This window comes from Zalophus californianus, chromosome 14 (assembly GCF_009762305.2).
Source record: "Zalophus californianus isolate mZalCal1 chromosome 14, mZalCal1.pri.v2, whole genome shotgun sequence".
NCBI classification, from domain to species: Eukaryota; Metazoa; Chordata; class Mammalia; order Carnivora; family Otariidae; genus Zalophus; species Zalophus californianus.
In genome coordinates, this window is record NC_045608.1 from 89253132 (window position 1) to 89273072 (window position 19941).

Below are 19941 nucleotides of genomic sequence, written 5' to 3' on the forward strand. Positions count from 1 at the left end.
TGTATGGAGTATCTTCTCTTCATCCATTCATCTGTCCATGGATATTTCGATTATTCCCTCATCTCAGCTACGGAGAACACAGCTGCCAACATGGGAGCCCTAATATCTCCTTGAGATCCTGATTTCAATTCCTTTGAACACCCAGCTGTGGAAGTGCTGAATCATACGGCAACTCTATTTTAATTTTTTGAGGAGCCTCCACATTGTTTCCACAACGGCTTCACTATTTTACCCACCCCCAACAGCACACAAGGGTTTTAACTTCCCCATCTTCTCGCTAACACTTGTTATCTTTTGCTGTTTTTTGATGCTTGCCTTCCTAATTTGTATAAGATCCTCTCTCATTGTGACGTTGATTTGCATTTCCTGACAATGCTCCTGATGATTCCTGATGATATAGGACCATCTTTTCATATACGCTCTGGCCACTTGTATGTTTTCTTTGGAGAAATGTCACTTCAAGTCCTTTGCTCATTTTTAAATCAGGTTATTTGGAGGTTCTTTTTGCTATTGAGTTGTCGGATATTCACCTGTTATCAGATCCATATGGTTTGTAAAATATCTCCCATTCCAGAGATTGCTTTTTCACTCTGCTGTTTCCTTTTCTGTGCAGAAGCTTTTTAGTTTGATGTAGTCCCACTTGCCCATTTTTGCTTTAGTTGCCTATGGTTTTTGGTGATATATTCAAGAAACTTAATCATTGCCTAGACTGATGTCATGAAGCTTTTCCCCTATGTTTATTTGAAGAGTTTTATAAATTCGGGTCTTACATTTAAAGCTTTAATCCATATTGAGTTGATTTTTGCATATGGTGTAAGAGAAGGGGATAAAGAATTTCATTCTTTTGCATGGGGATATCCAGTCTTCCCAACACTGGATATTTTGTTGATGACCAATAACATGCTGGCCTCTCCCAGCCTTCAAGTGAGGCTTTTAGTCAGTGTTTTTACAACCTGAGAATATGCAAAAACAAGCCAGGAAGAAGTCAGAACTTATTATATGCAAAATACTACACATACAAAATGGAAGGGGCATTCAAGAGCAGAGCGGAAGAGAAAACACACCCCGTGAGGTGAAGAAGTGAGCATGAGCAGCATCATATTGGGGTATTTTATGTTCAAAGTTCTAGGGCCACAGGGCATCTGCCTTCAGAGTAGGACTTGCAATTCATAGAATAGCCATGGGAGCTTTAGATTCATCCTATCTTCCCTTGATTTCACATTTCTTTCTTGGCCAAAAGAAAAGAAAAGAAAAGAAAAACCAACTTATTTCCCAGGTCCTGATAAGAGGATTGAGGTTCTTTGGTAAGTATAGATGTTCTGTCACTATTACAGAAAAGGGTCCATTTGCCAGGAAAATAACCACACCCCTCTGCCATCTACAAGCATCCCACACTTCTGGGTGTTTGGGCATAAAGGGCTATTTAAGCAAGCAGTTCTATTGCTTTTAGGACTTGAAGCAATAAACAACAGTTGTGATTATTTAAATGCTGAAGTGGACTGAATCAGTTTAATCACAAAAGACATTCACTGCAAGTAAGCTGCAGAGGCAAAGACCTAACTGTGATTATACTAAATGGGGGAAACCAGAGAACGTTGCTCCTAACTTCCTTGGGAGTGGTTTGAAAATACAGATGTATCTGCCCTTCTCATTTGCTCTGGTAATTTATTGTACATATTTCAGGAGTATATTGAATGCAGTCAACAATGTTAACTGGGTAGGAATGAGTGCAAATCACAGAATTTCAACAAGGTAGAGGGTCTCTTCCTCTATAATTCAAAATGAAGAGTAGTTCTGAGACATCTTAGGGAAGATGGAGAAAAATTATGATGGTTAAACTGACAGAGGATGAAGTAGAGAGAAAAGGGAATCCTCACTGTCAAGATATTCTTAGAGAGGGACGCCTGGGTGGCTCAGTCATTAAGCGTCTGCCTTTGGCTCAGGTCATGATCCCAGGGTCCTGGGATCGAGTCCCACATCAGGCTCCCTGCTCAGCAGGAGGCTTGCTTCTCCCTCTGCCTGCCGCTCCCCCTGCTTGTGCTCTCACTCTCTCTCTCTGGCAAATAAATAAATAAAATCTTTTTAAAAAAAGATATTCTTAGAGAAATTATGTCTCATAGATGGAGTCTGTTTGGGTATTAGCTGTAGAGGTAGGATTGCCAGCTAACTTAAAATTTCAAGGGGAAAAACATGCTATGTGTTGCCTAACTGAAATTCAGATTTAACTGGGTGTTCTGTATTTTTTCTATGCTATACCTGGCAACCCAACTTAGAGGTCACTGAGTCTAACTGGATGACTCTTCCAATAAAAGATAACATTTCCTGAAAGAGTTGGTACAATGTGTATTTCAGCCAGTTCCAAGAGTAAAATGTATCACAAAACAACAAGAAGAGAAATCTCCTATGTCCAGGGTGAATTAAGTGCATCCTGTGGAGCAGTAAGTGGAGGGACCTTGTTGGAGTCACCTAATGTCCTCATGTCTCTCTTAGCGGGAGGACCTTATTATACTCAGGGTAATTATTACCTGGATAGTCATTACCCCTGATGCAGGCAGCAGGTGAGGTGTTCACCTCTTATTCCTGGTCTTCATACTCTAACTCCATAAAACACAACCTAATTGCAAAAAGTCAGACTCGGGACAGTCTGGCCACCTGCCCCTACAGGAGACAAGCAAGGATAGAACAACAGAGAATTTAAGGTCACTCAGCATAAGCCGAGAAAGAGAAAGGAAGCTGGGTGCCACAAGAAAATGACATCGTTCCCATGACATTTCAAAGATTTGGCCTTGCAGAGCGTATGAGAAATGTCCTCTGTTGAAGCAGAGCAAACAGTTTGCTGTGGAAGCATGTGCAGAGAACATCAAGGCCCCTCTTCCTCTGGCCTCCTGAGAAGCGGGAACTTGAGGCTTACGATGGGTCTCTTGATTCCCTCGTAGCTTTGTAAGGAAATCTCCATCTGAGAATCAGAAGCTTAGGGCAGGGATCAGGGGACTAGGCGATGTGACGACGTGACTTCTGCAAGAAGTCGGGGGAAAAGCAATGGGCCTGCCTGCAAGACCCCGCTCCCTCTGTAACCAGGGAACATAATGGAGCTGTTTGGAGATGGGCTGCCAAATCCACAGTGAAAGCCAGTGAGGGCTGATGTTGAAGTTTATTTAACCAACTTCTGCTTCAGGAAATTGCTAAACAAACTTTGAAAATAGTCAGCCTCTTCACCATCAAATCCCAGAGTTTGTTAAGGAGTCCCGCAGCTGCTGAACTCAAACTGGTCCCGCCCTGATGCTCCACAAGCAATACAGTGTCCCTCTGACACATTCTGTACAGCTCATTTAATCCAAATACTGTCAGACATCAAGGACACCATGGAGATTGGCCCAGCCCAGCCCCACTGCAGCCCCCTACCCCCTCCTCCACCCCGGGAGAGCCAGGTGCCAGGCAGTGGGGGCTGGCTAAAAGAGCTAGTCTTAATAGAGTCACAGCGGGGTGGGGGGAAATTGAAAATACGTTATCTAAAGACAGGCAGCTTGGCTTATTTATTTAATGAAGGAAAAACAAAGAAATTTGCCTAACAGAGAACGTATGCTGAATGGCCGATTCTACTCACCTTACAAAGAAAAACACAGTCAAGTTTGTAGCTGACTTGCTAGCCTTGACTTGTAATTCATTACAAGGGCCATCCTTGACAAGGCTGGGATTCTTTGGCTCTGTCCATACAAAGCCATCACTGTAGCCCTGGCTGTTGAGTGACGCATGGTCTCCCCTCTTCCATGGGGCTGGGGAGCTGCCCCCCAGTGAAGGATGCGCTCCTGTATGACACCAACTAGAAGGTAGCCCTCTACTGCCAGCGCCAGTAAACACTGCCGATCCGCTGGCATGGGCCATCTGAGAGGCACCAGCTCGAACCTCTGGCTGCAAATTGCTCACAGGGCCAGGAACACTTCTGACAGGCACTGCATCTGTGCTGCAGGTTTGAAAAAAAATTAGGGCAGAAGTAATTCTAAAAAATGCTTGCAGCAATTGCCATGGAGTTAGAATGCTGTGTGGATTCTGCCCCCTCCCTTCTTTCTTAATGCGGTCATTATGGAGCTAATGATCTAATTAGAACATTCATGTTGCCCAGCACTGTGCCCCTCTGGCACTGAGAACTCTAGGTTTGCAAAGCCCTAACTTTCTAGAGTCTAACTCAGCGTTAAATGTAAAGAAGGGGTAGCACAAACTGGAGGCGTGAAGTTGGAAGGCAGCTCAGAGCATCACAGACATTCCGGGGACAATCCCTGTGACCTTGGAAGAGACAGCAAAGCCCCGTGTCCCTCACACCCTATTGTAGCAGGGCCTTGAGTCAATAAGCAATGGAGTTAGCAATGCGTCCTCCTGGGGAGGTGGCGGATGAGGCATCCATCATGTCGCTCTCTCAGCCTGTTCCAAGGAGCGAGCCTCAGAGAGCTGGAAGGCTACTTCCCAGGCGCATTAGGCTTCTGTCCTGTGGCGAGGTACAGCTGTCACCCTGCACGAGGCCAAATGGGGGCAGAGCTAAAGGTGGGCGCAGAGCACATACCTGGAGGCGAGGCAGGGCTTCGGCTTCAGAGCACAGAGACACAAGGCCCTCCTCTGCTCTTCAGTGTTGGCAGGCTCAAAGTCAGCCCTGGGGCTCCAGCCAGGTCCAGGGAGGCAGTAATCAAGAACAAACACCCCTAAACCACTCAGGGATGCTCCAGATGCTGATGCTACATTTAGGGAGTAACCCAGCCAAGTGAACCCACTTTGTTCTACAAATAATGTACTTATAGGCAATACAGAGGAAAACAGACAAGGAGGAAATGTACAAGCCACCCCTGCCCCTTGGCTCCATTTCCTGAGGATAACAGCCACCACTTTTGTGTTCGCTTTTCCAGATTTTTCTATGCCGGCCAAGCATGCACACAAACATGTATCTACATAATTAATGGATTCTTACTTTTTATACACATGGTAACATGTCATAAATGCCATTCTGCATTTCTTCACTTCTTAGTTCCTGAATATTGTTTGAAGATACATCAATATATGGTCGACATTTCAGTCAATATTAATTCAGTGTAATTTACCTGTCTGAACAACAGCACTGCATTCCCTGAAATGGATACACCTTCATTCATTTAATCAATCCCTTCATGGTAGATGTTCAGGTTAGGTTGTTTCTAGGCTTTTGTTCTTTAAGACTGATGTTGTAATAGAAAATTTTCACACGTGCCTTTGACTTTTTGTGCAAGCAGGCAGGTAGGTTAAATCCCGAGCCCTGGAATGTCTGGGTCAAAGGATAAGTGCATTTTAAATGCTGCTTGCATGTGCCAAGTTGCTCTGCAAAGAGGTCATACCTCTTCACGTCTGCCCATGAGGGTGGCTGAGCTCACTATCAAAGAGGTACCTCTTCTGCGGCCAATAAAAGAGTCTGTATCAGTAAAACGTACAAGAAAAGCCTTGAGAAGGTTCACAAACATACCCCTAACCAATAGCACCTGGCTAACTACCTGAATCACAGCTTAGATGGGACAAGGTCCAAGCAGAAGTAATCTCAAGCAAAATGACGCATTTTTCAGGGGAATGAGAGCCAGGCACAGGGAGGGTGTCTGCGGTCTAACCTCAGGGTGTGTTTGGTCCAGTGGGCTCAAGATTCCATGCTCCATCTTTTCAGCAGTGGTATACCACTGGCGAGGTGACCCAATCATTAGCCACCAATAAAGATGCTTATTTAATGAGAGAAATATAATTTAATTATAACAATGCTATACATCAAATATGCATTGAGCATCACAAATATACCCAAGCTGCTCATTGCTTCCATTCCCAGGGAGGTAATATCTTACATGAAAAGTTTTTACTACCTTAAGTTGAAGGCCAAACAGGATAGAGACCTTATGGGGAAGGCTGCATTCCTACATATCAACGAAGACAACAAAGGATTATTCTTTCATTTTCTTTATTTTTGCCTTCATAAAAGTAGGAACTGCTCTAATTAAAAAGTAAATAACATAAACTAAACTAAACTCAAATAAAATTCATGTCTAAATTTGAATCAGAAGACTATTTCCTCCTAATATGCTTAACTAGAAACATAAATAATTTTGTACTATACAGATAAGAAGCTGTCAAGCTGACATTTTATTCCCAAGATCTCTACCAAAGTTGTCCAAAAAGGCAAACAGTCATTACTTTATCCCCAGACCCATCAAGAGCCCCGTTATTTATTTCTTCAATCATTTCGAAAGCTGAATGCAAATGTTTTCTCCACCTGCTCCATCTAGCGGGTCACACAGACAATCACAGCTCTGATTGCTCCCTTGAGGCAAAGCCCCAGCATCAGAGAGCCATCTCCATCGGTGTAAAAATGACACCATTTGTTTAATTTTGATAAGTATTTAATAATAAAAGTTACAATCTCAGGTTGAAATAACACCCACCATGAAGATGTGTTTGTATTTCCCTTGGAGAGAAGAGAAATGTTGTTGTCAAGATAGCAAGAAAAAAGACTGCCTTAAGCTTGTGTGGTAACCAGAGTTCCCTAAAGAATCAATCAAGAATGTCATCAGAAAGTGAATATAAGATAGTCGGCATGGTAACTGGGACACTGAGGCAGTGCTTTGTTGTCTGTGCTCACATTCATTTAGAACTCACAAATCGTCATCCCAGGCAAGCAGGGGGAAATGCTAATTAATAAAATGCCATCCAAATATTATGTATTCCGTAACCACCATGGCTTGTGCTAGCTCTACAAAGAGTGATGATTGGATAATTGCCCTGCTTTCTAATCTAATGAGATTACGATCATTGCTGCGATTCCACAACCAATGTGTTCACTATTGTCTCTAAACATAACAAAAAGGGGCAGTTTGATAAACTCAAGCTACACGGAAGAAGCAACAGGCTATGTTCCACTCAAAACTCCCGATGCGGTGGATCACAAATGAGATGCAAGCTTGAAGCACACAAGCAATCAAGTGTGCACAGCAGGAGTCTAACGATTCCCATAAATGGCAGTTTAATCAAATGCTTTATTCCTGCCTACAGTGAACTCCTCCACAATTCACAGATCAAATTTCACCCAGTTGCATTTTCTACCTGGTGCAGCAAGATCTTCACTCTCTTGCCCACTCAAAGGCAAGGTCCCTATCAAGGCGCACCCCCTGACGAGCTATTTTAAACAGGCGGCTGGAATCAGCCCCCAAATCAACACAATGAGGATGGACCAAAAGTAATTCCAGGTAAAAACCAAATGTAAAATGTCCCCCATAGCTCAGTTTCTAACACAGAAGGATCATGGCATCAAACACAGTCAAACTCAGGATCTGTTAGGACAGAAGATATTTCCTGTTTCAAAAGCATATAGACTACAAGCAAAAGGGCACCAGAAGTTTAGACTGATGCTTGTACATTTTTTGTGTTAGTAAAACTGAAGTTTCTGAGGCCTCATGTGACTAAGGCCACTTGTCCATAGTAACACAGGAAGATAACCAGAGGTTGTGACTGGAAAATGCTCCTGAGCCATAGTATTGATCTGCCAGGGCCGCCCTAACAAAGTACCACGCACGCACTAGGCAGCTTGAAGAGCACACACGTGTCTTATCACCCTGCTGGAGACTGGGAGCCCGAGGTAAGGTGTCTGTGGAACGGCTGCGTCTGAGGCCTCTCTTCCTGGCTTACAGATGGTTGTCTTCCTTCTGTGTCTTCACATGACTCCCCTTTGTGTGTGTCTGTGTCCTAATCTCCCCTGATAAGGATACCAGTCACGGTGGATTATGGCTGAAGGCGTTCAGGAGGTGCCACTCTGGTGTGTGAATTATTTGGGGTTAAAGGTGATGGGAAACCAGCAGACACAGGAAAAGCTCTTTACCTCCCCCTAACTGCTTAAAATAAAGTATATGTTTCCCCTTTTGTAAAGGAAATTTCCATTAGTCAAGGTATCAGTTCCAGAAGGACTACTCCCAGAGATAATTTTGTTACTTGAGAGACACTCATCTGCATAACCAGGTAAACTCTGTCATAATCTCCTCCCCACCCCAGGAACTCCAAACCCCTGTTCCTTTCTGTAGCTCAGGGTAGCATGTGTCTCAGGCATCTGGCCACCCGACTCGGAGTCTCATATTTTTGTGAAACTCCCATGCATATGTATTTAATTAAACTGATTGTTTTCTCCTGCTCATCATTTTTTTTTAAAGATTTATTTATTTGAGACAGCGCGAGAATGAGAGAGAGAGAGAGCACATGAGATGGGGGAGGTTCAGAGGGAGAAGCAGGCTCCTTGCCGAGGGACTCTATCCCGGGACTCGATCCCGGGACTCCAGGATCATGATCTGAGCCGAAGGCAGTCGCTTAACCAACTGAGCCACCCAGGAGCCAGCCCGCTCATCTGTTTTATGTCAACTTAGTTCTTGGACCAGCCACAAGATCAAGAAGAGCAGAAGGAAGCCTTTTTCTTCCCCTGCAGGGCCCACCCATATGACCTCATTTTACCTTAGTTGCCACTCCAAAACCTCTCTCTAAATACAGGCACATTCTCTGGTCCTGGGGGTTAGGCTTTCAACACAGGAATTGGAGGGGATACAACTGAACCTATGGTCATTCACTCACATGCCCTGGGAACCTGGAAAATGGGGGAGGGGAGCTAACTAAAGATGATGTGTGGAGAGGATCCCTCCCCAGGAAATGTGGGGTGTAGGCACAGACCATCTGTCTCTGAGAAAGTCCCAGAAAGAAGGCTCAGGGAGTCTGAGTGGAGGGTGTTAGCACCCTGTCCTCCAGTGCCTCAGATGAAGACGGGGAACAGAGATGTCCACAAGCAGAGCGATGAAGACCTTCTAAGACTCCATAGGAGTCTGGTTTCTCTCTGCCAAGAGGACCAGGACTCCCCCAGATACTCCCCTATCCCTTGTTGGGAAAATAGGAATAAAAGCAAAAACTCCTCCCAACGCAGAAGCCCTCTCTGCAAAGGTAGAAAGGAAAGAAAACACTTTTATTAGTGAATTAGCAGTAAACCGCCATGTGACATGCAGCATAGGCAATCCGCTAAGACATTGCAAAGACAGAAGGAAATCTCACCCAGAACACAGCCACGCAGATACAACACATTGCATACATGTTCTCAAGGTAAACGATAACTAGCCCTCAAGTAGAGGACTTGACAGCACCATTTGTCACACAGAGTTCATCCTAGAGTCACCTGGTCCTAGGGTGACCATCTGTGTTCATGTTCGCTAGGTGGCTCTGTTCAGAGGAAAAACAAACTTCTCATACCTTTATGGCAGGAGGTAGCTTTGCAACTTGGAGCAAACTCCCAGAGGAGCTGGATTCCTAGCCTCCACCAGCAACTGGGAGATGGGGTGCTTCTTCCCTTCCTAGTGCTTGAGAAAGGCAATCCTGGGTCCTAAAGCTCGCCAGAGACCTATCTAGTCTGCAAGAGGATTTATATACACTTCAAAGAGAGGAGAAAGAATTTACAATGACACGTTTTCTAAGGTAACTGATCTAAAACAAAAAGGAGGGGGATATAAGTCATTTCCCTTATTTCCAACAGGGAGAATTAAGCCTCTTCTTTCTAATTTGTATTTGTCCTTTGCCCTTGTTTAAAGGCTCTGTCATGCCCCCCCCCAGGAGGCAGTGGTGGCCATGGATATTGTGCCCCAGGTGTGGGGGGGATGTGAGGCATGGGCAGGATCCCAGTGGGGATCAGCTGCGCCCCCTTGGAAAGCCCTCAGTGGGTACGGGGGCAACACACCACTGCTAGTAGAAGCTCGAGTAGGAAGGAAAGATGTGAATTGGTCCATGATTGTTGTGATGTTCAGAGAAATGCCTGGCGTTGTTCAAGACCCAAGCCTTATGCGGATCAACTTGGAGATGCTGAATAAAATAAAACTAGACACGGCGTGCAGTGCCGGGAGTGCTGCTGGGAGTCAGCCTCCATCCAGTCTGGTCTGGGCTCTCCCAGGTGTCTGCAGGGTCCTCCATCCATGTAAGTGGCTGGCTGCACAGCTCCTTTTCCCCAAGACAGATGAGAGACAGACACACAGAGAGAGAAGCCATAGATAAAACCAGGAATCAGCTACAGTCTCCTCAAGGACATCAAGGACTGACAAATGGGTTGTGCGAAATCAAAGACATTCAGTGAAAATTACATATTCTTTTAAGATTGAAGAGGGAGCTTCTGAGGATCACAAATGTAACTTTCAATATAAGCTTGTTAAATATATATACACTGGTGCTTAATGTATGTCTTATTCTCCAAACAGAAGCCCAGATCCCAAACAGCTCTTTTAAAATGGCCGTTGCCACTTCTTGAGGATGTTTAAATTAGAAATCACAACTTCTAATTTATTTTGTGAAATGAATGAAAAATGTTTTTTTTTAATCAGATTGTTAAGTGTCTAAGAATACAAATTGAAAATATTTGCTTGCTCTCTCCCCAGCAAATTTCCACATATTTATCCTAGAACCCACTTAGCACATTAGGGCAAAGAGCTTGCAGAAGACCCCACACCACAGCTGGGAGTGAGCTGATGTGTGTCCCCACAAGCTGGACGTGGGCTCAGACCCTAGCTGTCTGCTCATAACCATGGCCTAGGTCTTGATGGCCTCCCCCTTCTCAATCTCTGAGATCTCAGCTGTGAGTCAGGATGACAACACAAATCATGAGGTTCTCAGAAGGCCTGAGTGAAATAGTACCTATTTTATGGATTATAGATAATATTATTTAAGAGTGCCTGGCAGATACATAGTAAATGCCTAATTGGTAAATGGTGGATACCGAAATTGCAAATATCCTACTATGTGATAAAATGTCTAGTATGGTTACATTAAACACATACACTACGTTTTTTTGAAAATGTGTTCCTTTACCCAAATCCCACTACAGTGTCATCTCCACAGATGCCGTTCAGTTTCTATAAGAACCTGAACTAAAATACCTTGATGATGGGGTTTGTTCTCATCTTTTCAGAAAGTATATTTTTTTCTGCAATTCCACATTTGTTAATCAAATCTCACAGTTTTCTTCTTACTTTTCCTCTGACCCTCACACGTATGACAGTGTTCACTCATTCAAACAGCCACCGTTTATAGGCTTCTTTCTTTGAATAATCCCACAATTTCATGAATATCGAAATAACCTCATCTTCAAAGCACTGTGCTTTAAAATTGAATTCAGATAAACATGGATAACTAAAATATACATTAGAAAGAAAAGGGGATGATCAAAGGAAAAGTCCATGCATTCTGAAACTCTAACGTGGATTCTCTGCACCTCATTGGAAGCGCTAAGCCCTGGGGACATACAAGGCCACGGAGGAGTCCAGGAAATGTGCGATGGGGACTCATCCCTCCCTTTCCCCAGCCTCCCATGGACTGGGATGTGAGCAGGAACATTCGGAGGGGCCACCCGTTAAAACACGTATAGGCTGATGCAACCAGAAGGCAGAGAACTCTCCTCGTCTCCTGCAGAGCCTCCCTCTTTGAGAGGAGCCGGACCTCACGATGGGCCGGAGAGACAACTTCTCTATCTTTTCCAGCACAGACATCACACAAATACCTTTTCCTGTCTCCAATAGCCAAAGGCAAATAAACAAAATGCCCCCTTTTGAGTCACCTCCTAGGGGCTTCTGTTCACACAGACATGGCGGTTTAATCTCCAGCTGAAAAGTCCCCTCTTCTAATAAAACCTTGTTCATTTGAAATAAGGGGTGTTGGTTTTCCTCCACATTATAGGACATTTAAATAAAATATTATCTCCAAATGAATTCTACACCTTAAATTAACAAAATATACTCAGTGTTTTTTAAGCCAGGCATTGTGTACAAGGTGTAATGGGTAAAATCAACGGTGACCTTACCTGAAAGCCTATCATCTGGAAGAAAAATAAGACAAAAACACAAAAACTGTGTCACAAAGAGTTAAAGGTGACTAAGGCTTTTGAAACTAAGAGACGAGGGAAATTGGTCTCCCACCAATAACTGCAGACAAATCCAAACTAAAGCCTGTATTTTTGGGCAAGAGAGACAAGACAGGTTCTGTACTGGGGATGCTGTGCTGTCCAGTCCACCAGGGATGTTTGTATAAGTCCTGAGGTGAGCTGCCTAGGACCCAGCAAAAGGCACCACAGCAAAACTTAAAGAACCCCAGATTTAGGACAAAGATTATGGATGGAGAAGGAGCTGACAGAGAGTTAGAAGAACCAGTGAAATCTGGTGACCAATGAGCCAGTGAAGGAAATAGCTTTGGAAAGACAGAGAAACCAATTACATTGGTGGGGGAATGACTCTGGAGAAAAAGCCTCTGTACTTAGGGACTGTATTTAGTCCATAGTCCATGTGAAATCCAATCCATGGCTTCTGTCTTAGTGACATTGGCAGCCAGGTTCCTGGTAACTCCTGGTAAGCAGGGAGGCTCAGCACAAAAAGAAATCCAGAGAAGGAGCCAGGCAGATACTCGGCCAGAATGAACCAGTTTGACCATTCACAGACTGGGAGAAAAGCTCAGTGTACAGCCAGCCAATTTCAGGGTGAAAACGTGCCACCAAACAGGGAGTTGGGAAGAGATGTGCAGTTGTAAACCATTACACAACAATTCCACCATCCACATGTGAGGGGCGTGAACATCCTTGCAAGCACAAACAACAGTAGAATGTATTAAAATAAATGACAAGTGTCGAGTTTGGGATGTTTACCACTTCTGCTTGTTTTTAACACAAGTTTACCTTATTTAATGTGTGATAACAGCTATGTTTAAAAAACAGCTCACAAAATTCCTGAAAAGGTAACATGCAGTTCTCAAGTATTGGGACAAGCTGGTCCCAGCACACCACTGAACAGGACAGAATTGGTTGTCAAATAGCAATGTTTCCTTTTTCATGAGTAAATAGCCACTGCCCGTGGGCTGCTCCAGCCCCTCGTTAGAACCTGCTGGACCTTCCTGTGATTCACAGACTAAAGAGACGATTCCCGGGAGAGGAAGGGTGTCCCTCTCCAAGAGCACCACCTGCAAGGGTCCCCTCCGAGTGCCCCATGCCTCTGCGCACTGATTGCTACCCATCCTGAATGTCACTTTACATGGGCATACACGCTTATGTTTGTGGTGAGGGAAATCCCAAGTACTAGCTGCACACACAAAAACATCATATTTTCATCTCCCAGGCACTCACCTCCCGCTCTGTTTCCTTGGAGGTGAGATGTAGAACACCCCAGTAGCCACTCTCATCGCCCAGAACATTCCTTCCCAAAGGCTCCTGAGTTGTCAGTGGAGTCTGTCACCTTATGCTGAGACAAGCTCTTGAAAGTCACAAAGGGAGGAAATGCTTTTGAACGGTTTGCTCAGAAATTCTAAATTCCCACAAATTCTACATAAGGTACTGGCCAAGAAAATTGTCTTAAGCTACAACATCTGTGGACCACCGTCTCTGGCTGAGAAGAGTGTGAATGGTGGAGCTTGTCTCCTCGCTCTTGGGGCTCCAGTTTTGTGGCCAAGGCACCCAAGAAAACAGAACAAATCAGGCCAAAGAACAGTTGAAGAACCAGTGATGAGAATAATTAAAGTTCTTGGTACAGAAGAACTCAGTTATCAAGGGATATGAGTCAGTAGTAAGCTGAAGCCAAAAACGAAAGGAAAAAAAAAAAGTCTGCCTTGGGGCATTGCTGGAATTCTTGCTTACTTCAGAAAAGTTCTCTTTTCAAAGAACATCTTGAATCTGTAAAAATTTGAGCAACAAGGAAATGCAGTAAAGAGATAGCTTTGCAAGAATCTCTACTTTTGATAGCCTCAGCAAGCACAGTTGAAGAAAGAAGTTGGTAGGGGAGTAAGAAGGTAGTCAGTGGAGAAATAGAAGATGGGGGTCCTCGCTCTGGTTAAACTAGTCGCAGGCTGAGTAACCCCATGACAATCGCTTCTCAACTCTGGGCCTCATTTTTCTCAACTATCAAGAAGAAAAGGTGAAGATCCATAACACAGTGCCGAGTTCATCCTCAATAGAAAATAGTTGCAATATCTTTAGGATCTGTCCCTGGCTAGCTGAAATGAATGGTGTTGTAGTTCACCTGAGATCAAACAGGTCAATCAAACAGGGCAAATCAAGCAAGTGAACAACTCTGTGTATTTTTCCTCTGATAACCAGTTCTAACTTAGCCACTCAAGACCCATATATATTTGAATTGCTCTAATATGTAGTATTTTGTTAATAGGCTTACAATAGAGAATATGAATGGGCAGGGAGGGGAAGCAAAGATCTAGTGGTGAAATCAGGAAAGGCTCTTGGTCATCCCCAGAGCCCGGCGCCCCTTGAGCCCCTGCAGACCCTGCCTGGGAAGGCCTTCACTAGAACAGATCCCTGCCTCATACAATCCATGTTTTTATCACTTGCTCCAAACTGTGTCAACCAGGTCATGCTTTTGAACATGATGATTTAAAGGCATTTTCCCTACTTTGCAAAGATTAAATATGACACAAAAGACTTAGTCCTACTTGGTGTTTGTTTTTGCTGTCTTTTAACCTGGTCATAATTTCATTGAGTTGTCATTTTGAGGCCATAGAATGATGATCCTGCTAAGATTCTTTTATCATTTAGAGAAAGCCAAATTTTGCCAAATAGACTTTGAAGAGTCCCTTTATGTAAACTTATTTTTAAAAATAAGAATGAAATGAGAACAAATGGTCTGTATATCTAAAACCCCTTCTCCAGTCCTGACAGTAAGTCCAAGCGCATAAACCAGAAGACTAGTCACCATATCTGGGGAGCTGTGTCCTTCAATGCCACCCACTGCACCTGCTCAAGGTGAGGTAGGACCTCACTGTCTCCTCCCTGGCTCTGGGCTCTGTGCTCCTGTCAAGGCCTGCTCCCACCTCAGGCAAATCCAGGACAACTGGTTGCAGCTACATAAGCTGCAGGCCGGTGACCTTGACAACTCTGGTTGGAAAGGAAATGTTCCTGCAATAGTGCTGGGGAAGAGCTTTGGGGTAAGTTGTCCTCATAACATTACCCTGGAACTGGTCGTGAAGGAAACCCCTCTTTGCAACAATTTCTTCAGAGAGGCAGGATGAAGGTAAAGGGAGAGGAAAATTAGTCTGCTTGCACTAAGGCCAATGAAACGGAGTTTTAAAAATCTTATATTTACAGTGTACGACTTTTGACATGAAATTCCTGCTGATAATTCATGGAGAATCATTACAGGCCGAGAAGCTTGTGCAAATGAGTTGTTTTCAAAGGAAATTTTTTTTGAAGTTTGAGTGAATGCAAACTGATTAATACGATCCCTTACATGTCTCTCTCTCTCTCTCTTTTTTTTTTTTACCATTAATTCTCCTTAGATCTTCCCTCTGAAACAAAATTTTGAAAGACTAAGTCTGCAGATCACAGGCACCCTCCATCTGAACAGATGGTCAGCCAGAGACTGAGCAGTGGAACATGGGCGTTCCTCCTGCATGATGATTAGAGGACATGCACTCCAACCTTTGGAAACTCTTCAAGCTTTCCAGAGCTTTAAGCAAGCAATGACACTGATTCTCTAATGGTACATAAAAGGGAGGGTCGTGAGCACTAGTAGACATTTAATTGGCTGACATGGACGGACCAGACTGAGAGCACATATGGACCCAGCACGTGTGCACATGGCCACGCCTCGTGTGGTTGTATAGTAAGTTCTCAAGCATGAATTTTCCAGGTATCTTAAAAAAAAAAAAACTTTTAAGAAAAGCATATTGGGTTTAAAATTTTCAGAGAAGATAATATTAATCAGAAATTAAATGCCAGCATAGGTTTCCTGGGGAAATTTGGAGGCAACTCAAACAGGTTGACATTTAATTTCATACTCAAAGGCCTCATTCCAAATGTCTCAAAGCTCATCACAATGTCAGTGCATGGTGGGAGTAGGGAAGGCGCCAGAGATGCTGAAGAAAAGGAAAAATCTGCAAAGACTCATGAGGGAATGCCTATAACAATCCATGTGCTTCTACGGTAAGTCACTGATACAAATTTTAGTACAAAATTTCCACTGGTGCTGCTTTCTTAATACGTATACTTTTAGAGGAGATTAGTAGACTGTCTAACATATCTGAGACTCACAAAGACTGAACTGCTAGCTGCCCCAAATCATGGAACCAGGGGGACACCCACCAGAGCTCAGGCTCCTCCCTCTGTCCTGGGCCATGACACCATCTGTAAGTGTCCAAGTGCCCGGCCACCTGCCATCATAAGTGGATGTCTGGTGCTGGTGTGGTGAGTAGAGCATTGGATCTGGAATCCTAGCACCAGATCTGGACCTCAGGTCTGCTGCAAACCAGCTCCAACACTCTGTGAAACACTTGAGTTCTATGAGCTGCGGTTGTCCCATTTAGAGAGCAGGGATGGCAACTGGTAGGCATGGGTGATGAAGATATATGTACCCACAAGGTAGACACTCAGTGTGCTTCAGTTTAGCAGAATACCCATGTTCTTCTAGAAAGTCAGTTTTGGGCATTAGGCACAGGAATAGGCAAGATGTCATTGATGGAGATCCTTTCTTCCAAGTACCTCCAGGCAAAGATCATCAGAGAAGTCCACAGGTGAGGAAATTGAAGCAGAGAGAAGTTAAATAACTTGCAGAAGGTCATACAAGTAGTAAATGCAAAACCCAGGATTCAAATCCAGGCAGGCTGACTATAGGTTCTGTCGTCTTGACCATAACATACAGCAAATATCATCAAGGAAATTAAGGTAATCGTTCTCATTTTAGTACTCATGACTAATTCTTGCTATAATGGTTTTATTTTTAGATCAACTAAATTATAAATGGGAATTTGGGGGAAACTGGGAATTCTGATTGGAAGCAAACATGATAAACAAGGTATGATGCACTTTGGGAGTCTTTGGATAACTAGATATTCTTAGGAATCTTTTCCTGGGATTTAGCAATTTGAAAAATTGCTCTGTACCCTTACCTGTGAAAAGCTGCTGATTAACTGCTACTGGGGTCAGAGAGGAGGGGCAGCTGTGGACAGCGGACCAGCGAAGTTGATTGTCACCAGCAGAGCACACCTCTTCTATGGTGTGATATTAATTTTGTGTCAACTTGATTGGATTGTAGAGTACCAGATATTTGGTTAAACATTATTTCTAGGTGTATCTGTGAGGGTGTTTCCAAATGAGATGGACATCTGAATCCATAGACTGAGTAAAGAAGATTGCCCTCCCCAGTGAAGGTGTATATCGTCCAATATGTTGAAGGCCTGAATAGAACCAGAACAGAGGAGGGAAAATTTGCTCTCTCTGCCTGACTTCTTGAGCTGGACATTGGTCTTCTCCTGCCCATGGTCTAGGACTTCTACTACCAGCTTTCCTGGGTCTCTGGCTTGCAGATAGCATATTGTGGAACTCTCAGTTTCCATAACCACATGATCCATTCCTTAAAATAAATCTCTCAAGAGACAGAGAGAGAGAGAGTGCTATAGCTTGGTTTTGGGACTTTAGGACACTAGTGCATTAACTATAATTCCTAATTGGGGCTGGGGTGGGGTAGGGATGGGGACAAAGCTTATAAAATTGTTGATAATCAACTGTGTTGACATACAGAAAGTCATATTCATAAGGTTCAACTTGATTGAGGCTCTTTGAATTGACCTCTGCCTGATGGAGTAGAAGCCTCCCTTGAGAGCCGACTTCAGGCTCCTCAGGCTCCCCTCCAGCACACAACAATCCCTCAGGAGGCTGCCACTTCTCAACACACCCTGGGCCCCAACTGGACCCTCCCATCTGGCCTGCCTCATAACACCCAGTCCTGCCTGGTAACTAGTTCGTAAACAGAAGCAGAGCTTGGCCAATGCCAGTCTGAGAGAAAAAGCAATTTTCTATCTACATGCCTAAAAAAAATTTAATTCATTTCATTTTAGGTATAGTTGCCTGTTATCTCAGAGCTCTGTTGAAAAATATCCAAAGTTGTTTATATAGAAGAACTTTGCAGAAATGCCAGGTGGAAATGTGATTTGGTAAAAATGTATCCCTTAACTACTGCATATTCCTCTTCCGTAAACCCTAAGTTCATTTTGTGCTGCACCCAGGGCCTCTTCCTCAGAGCAGTCTTGGGGACAGCCCAACCAACACTCACGAAACAAGACACACTCAGAGTCTGCTCACCTATCCTTAGTTGGTTTGCTGCCTCTAGTGATTTTAGCTTCTCCCTTTTCATGTGGTAGAGCTCCAGAATGAAAATCTATGGCTGATAAAAATCTGTGCAGAAAGAATTCCTTTTCATGGATGCAACCTTAGTATTTTCTCTTTTGACAGACAGATCAGCCCAGCACCCTAAAGATGCTGTCTAGGGAAACATTTGGCCCTCTTGCCTCCCATGTGAGATATATGTCAACAATTCTAATGGCAGACAGAATGCCTTGCCCCATCCTGCCTTGCCGGGGAATAATCCCCAGGCCTAAATATGAAATTGGTATTGATCTGATGCCATTGAACTTATGTCTGCCATTTATGAGAGAAGAGCACTTGTTCCACAAGGTAGACAGTGATCTGTTTCACTCTAACAAGAGAGCAAAACCTACCAGGTGTAGGGAAAGATTTTATTTTCTATTTTCAAAATAAAAATAGCAAAGGGCTCTGCATTCCTTCCAGAAACATCTCTACAGGAGGAGGCAGAAAAGAGGGGTGGATCTTCTAGATGTGCCTCCTGGGGACTGGCTGGGGTGCAGCCCAGGTGGTCATCTGGACAGGGATCAATATCACAGGCTGACGTGAATATTGAAGGCCAAGGAACAGGCCATATCAGCAGGAAGCTGTCACAGACTGTGGTAAGACCCCACCCCATATCCTACATTGGGTCTGCTCTGTTTATCCTATGAATGGAGATAAGGATAGTATTATTGATCTTTTTATCAATCTTCTGTAGTCTTTCTCTACCTTGTCAATTTTTGGGGGGTTCCCAATGACATACTTTATATCCATTTCCAGGATTCACAAAATTATAGAAAACAAAATAAAATAAGAAAACATGATAGCTATTAGAGGTTGAATAAGATATATTGGGTCTTAACCCCGAGTACCTCACAGTGTGACCTTATTTGGCTAGAGGGTCTTTGCAGAGGTAGTCCAGTTAAAATGAAATCTTCAGGGTGGTCGTATTCCAATATGAATAGTGTCCTTATAAGAAGGGGAATCTGGACACAGAGGGGAATGCCCCATGAAGATGAAGGCAGAGATAAAGGTGATGCTTCTGGCAGAAAGGAATGCCAAAGACTGCCAACAAGCCACCAGAAGCGAGGAGAGAGGCATGGAACAGATTCTTCTTCTTCTTCACAGACTCAGAAGGAACCAACCCTACTGGCACCTTGATCTTGGACTTTCTACCTCCAGAGCTGAGACAATGAATTGCTATTGTTTGGGGTTGCCGGTTTGTGGCACTTTGTTATGGCGGCCCTAGCAAATTAATAGAGTGTCTGTCATAAAATAAAAGGGGTATCCCTAGGCAGGCACATTCTCACTGGAAGTGATATAGTAAAGGACAATGTATCTTATTCATTCATTTATCCAGAATATATTTTGTGTGCCGGGTTGTGGAATACAGCACTGAACAGGATGCCACTGGTCTTGCTTCATGGAGCTTTCAATCAAATGTGAAATATGTACGTACAATCCACTGCCTATGTCCATAAGAGTTAGTTTCAAAGCTTGCAAGTCATCCCAGGAAACACTGTGAGTTTATGACGAATGGTGCCAAATTCCCTGTGTCCATCTTGGATATGAAAAAACAGAGATGATTATTTCAGGGCTTAGAATACAATTTTCCTCAGAAACATGTGCTAGTAACTCTACAGCCCTATAATTTCAAGCAATCAAAAGTTATAATTAAGTGTCTGCACTTCCAATTCCAAGGGAGAAAAGTACACAGAGTTCTTGATTTAGTGGTGGTAGCCAGTTAAATGAGCCTCTGGTTTGCATTAAGAAGCTGAATG